Source organism: Contarinia nasturtii, unplaced genomic scaffold, assembly GCF_009176525.2.
Source record: "Contarinia nasturtii isolate CC-2019 unplaced genomic scaffold, AAFC_CNas_1.1 Cnas_scaffold_1371, whole genome shotgun sequence".
In the NCBI taxonomy this organism is placed as follows: Eukaryota; Metazoa; Arthropoda; class Insecta; order Diptera; family Cecidomyiidae; genus Contarinia; species Contarinia nasturtii.
The window spans coordinates 543,226-547,738 of NW_022198708.1; positions in this window are offsets into that span (position 1 = coordinate 543,226).

The following is a 4,513-nucleotide window of genomic DNA, read 5'->3' on the forward strand; positions in this document are numbered from 1 at the left end:
TATGATTTCAAATCACATGCCCCTCTGCCAAATCGACAATTTTCAATTTTTTTCGGCGCCCCGCATTATGAACGCGCGCATTTTGGCCGCCTATGTATTTTTTTCAGCGGTTATAAAGTGAAATTTACGGTGGCCATAATGTAATTCACTGAAACTCATTTTTGGCCGCGCGGCCAAAATACACATTTAACGGCGGCCATAATGTAGTTGATTAAAAATCATTTTGGCTGCTCAAAAGAAATTAATTTTTCTATCACTCATGGCCAAAAATGATTCTCAGTGAATTACATTATGGCCACCGTTAAATATGCATTTTGGCCGCGCGGCCAAAAATGATTTTCAGTGAATTACATTATGGCCACCGTTAAATATGCATTTTGGCTGCGCGGCCAAAAATGATTTTTAGTTAATTACATTATGGCCACGTGGTAAGTGTTGATTCTATCAAAATATAAAAATAAAATGTCTTACATCCGTAAGATGAACTTTTCCGCACTGTGATCCACAACATGAATTTATGGTTCACTGCAATTCATTCGTTTGAATTTCATCCGGCGATAAATTGAATTTCATCAGGCGGCGGATATATTTCATTGATATAAATGAATTTATTTATTTATTTATTCATTTTTAACGTCTACCAAAACTGGCCGACAATAATATCACAATTATAATTATAATCATCAGCTTGGAAAAGAGTAGAAAACCTTCCTTAAAAACCAAGATCTTTTCAAAAAGTTCAAAAGTGTACAAATATATAAATGTATAATAAATATAAGTAAAAAACACTTCTTTGGAAGTTCTCACTGTGACGCAATACTGCACAACAAATCTGAAAATGATCTGATATAAATTTTCAGTGACGCTTGCAATCAAATACATAAACAATTTTTATATTGCGTTGCCTCTCTCATTCTTAGAAAATTAAAAATTAAAATTTCATTGTGATAATGCCCAAGAGGCAACGCAATATAAAAATTGTTTATGTATTTGATTGCAAGCGTCACTGAAAATTTATATCAGATCATTTTCAGATTTGATGTGCAGTATTGCGTCACAGTGAGAACTTCCAAAGAAGTAATTTTTACTTATATCATTTGTCTTAACATTGAATTTAATTCTTTTATTGTATTCATATATTAATATTCTTCACATTGGAAATCAAAAATAGTTATATTAATCGATTTCTTGCAATGCACGCCAATTTTTTTTTTGTTTTCTGCCATACTTTTATCATTTGTTTTTACATTGAATTAGAGTTTTCTGTTTGTTCTCGAATTTTTTTGAATTTTCAATTGTTTTTGTAAAATTTTGAAACAAAAGGAGAAATTTCTTCAGTGAATTTGTAGTATGTATGGTTACCAAATTTATTCAAAAATAATTGTACCCCGCCCCCATTGGATTCCTTGGGTCCGAATTATGTGATATCAGTTGTTTTATTTAAAAAAAAAAAATAAAATCCAAGTATGTTGTAGTTGGTTATTAAAAAAATCTTAAAAAGGTGATAGGCCAAAACACGCCTTTTCCAATTTTGACCAATTTTGAAAAATTTTGGTTTTCAAAAATGTGCACATTGGTTCAAAATTGAGTGCTCTTTCGATCTATGATAAAAAAAATCGTTATTCACACATTTTTTTAACAAAATTCTGATTTTCATCGATTTTTCCCCATTTTTCAATAGTATGGTCATAAATGGATTGAACCATCTCCACTGAATTTTTTTCAAAATTTCTTCGCTGTATGCTCTTGGGGAGCTCAGTATCTTGCCAAAGAGCCAAAAATGACGTATCTTTGTTGAAAAACACCCCGTGTACCATAATCTAGAAATTCTCCAAAAATCGAAAATTTTCGAAAAAAAAAATAATTTTATAGAAAAAAATTGGTTCGCTACGAATTTTCCCAGATATGACACACACATCAAAACATCACAAATTTGGTCCCCAACAAACGATCAGTTTTCCACCAGAAAACTATGTATGTAATTTTTTTAATTTTGGTTGGTAAGAAAAAAGTCATTGTCATTTTTCCAAAAAAACAACACATGCAGCGCCATCTAGCGATCATTTTCGAAATTTTTTCCAATCTAACTTTAGATCTGGATAGCTGAGGTTCGTAGCTTTCCAACGACATATAGATTATTACCTCACCTTTCATATGCACAGAAAGTAGGCCATGCGATGAAAAACTGAAAAAGTGCATTCCACTTTTTTTCGAACCTAGACCCCAGGCACTTGCGCGACGAAATCCAAAAATTCGAAGAGACATGTATGCTCAGTTTTTCATCTACTTTCGAATAAAATTGGTCTCCGGCGATTTTTCAAAAACTGCGGAAAAAAATTTGCGGACACACAAACATATCATTTCAAAAATTTCGTGTTTTTCGTAAGATTTTTTGACATGATCATATCTCGGACACTTTTCGATCGACTCCAACAATTTTTTTTTTTCAACACTATCTACCCGAACTCCAGTTTCCGAATATGCCATTTTTCGGAAAATTGTTTCTGGTTTGGGTGGTCAAAAATGGACAAAACCAAAAATTTACCTTTTTTTTTTTGAAACGCCACCTAGCGGTCAAATTTTGAAATTTTTTAATTTTTTTTGCGGATGCTTAATTTGGTGCCCGAGCACTACTAAAATATGCAAAAACCCCTTTCCAAAAGTCAGCGGTATCGATTTTCATTTCTTTACAGTATATATAGAGTGACGCAAATATACATATATTTCATATGTATGTTGGTATTGCGTCACTTGGGGGACTGCCGTCCCCCGTGATGAATTAGTAATCAATGAATAAATAACATATATGTCAAATTAAATTTCATTCAAAAGAATGTGGTCAAAATAAATCTTCAAAGTAAAACAATTTCAAAATAAAAGCAATTCAATAGAATAGAATCAAGTCAAATTAGATATAACATAAAATAAATAAAATAAAATAAAGCGCTTCAGTTTTTTAGTTTACATAAGTCTCCAAACAGATTATCAGAAATCTTTTCTAGCTTTTGTGCGAAAATTGTTGTCGATAATGATGGATCGATATGTAACGCCGCGAAGTTGAAAGCTCTGCATGCGGTGTAGAACGACGAATATAGAACGTAATTTGTTTTGCCATGTTTTATTCGTATAAATTCAGGATTTCTGATTGATCTTATGCCCCGATTGATATTGATTTCATCCATCAATGCAGGACAATTATATCTGCCCATAATTACTTTATGAATAAACACAATTGATGCGTTTACTCTTCTTCTAATCAGCTTATTCAGTTCAAGAAGTGTTGTCCTCTCTTCGTACGGAGCTAATATATTTTCACTTCGGTTGATAAAATCGCAATTCAGAAATATCACAGCTTGTTTTTGAATACTTTCAATCATTGATCTAAATTCAAGTTGACGTGGTGACCAGACCGCACTAGCAAATTCCAGATTTGATCGGACTAGTGATGTATAAAGTAATTTTGAGATATCTGTGCTATAATTTAATCTGCATAGTCGTCTAACAAAAGCGAGCATTGTGAACTGAATTCCACCCGGTCCGTGTGAAATTCATTTCTGAACTGAATTTCACCCGGTCCGTATGAAATTCATTTTTGAACTGAATTCCACCCGGTCCGTATGAGATTCATTTTTAAAGGATGTTCCTTTGGCTATAAAATGAACCCATATGCTATTGGAAATATACTAGTATTAACGCTACATCGCTCGGAAGGTGACTACCTCGAAATCGAAAATCACAAAAATGGTGGGGCTAAGTTGGCCACGCAAATTTTAGACAAAAATTATTCACAACTTTGCGTTTTGTTTTGGTCATGGGAGCGACGTGAAAAAACTTGACATCAGCGCCAGTCCCTCATAACTAAAAATGGTACAAATTCGCAATCTTATAAATCGACAAACACGCTTACATTTTATTAGAAGAAAAATGAAAAATATTGAAATATTTTTAAATTAGTCAATTCAACCCTTGGATTAGGATTATTCAAGTTAAAAGATGTGATCCTAGTGCTTCTTTTGTTTTCAATTGTTTTTAATGAATTATAGAAAATATCAAATGTGATATTTGTTATTTCGATATGTCGAAAATATTGTATTTGTGCACATGTCTTATGTTGTCTGTCAAGCTATACTGCGCATGATACACAACAGTGTCGAGTGTAGTGTACACTATACGATACATGATGTGTACTATAGTCAACACCGTTGCGTGTGTATCTTGTCGACAGTCAGTATAGCATAATGAAATATCATGTACAAATGAAGTTTGTCGATAATTTGTCATATTCAAAAATTTTATTTTTAATCCGATCGTCGTGAAACTTTGGGAAACTTAATTTTCTGCCAAAAAAATGATCTAGACAAAATTTCATGACAATTGGTCTATAAATGAATATAGCTCAAATTTCACATTTTCACAGAAGTAAGTAAAAAATGACATTTGTCGATAACTTTTCATATTCAATTTTTTTATTTTTAATCCGATCGTCGTGAAACTTTGGGAAACTTAATTTTCT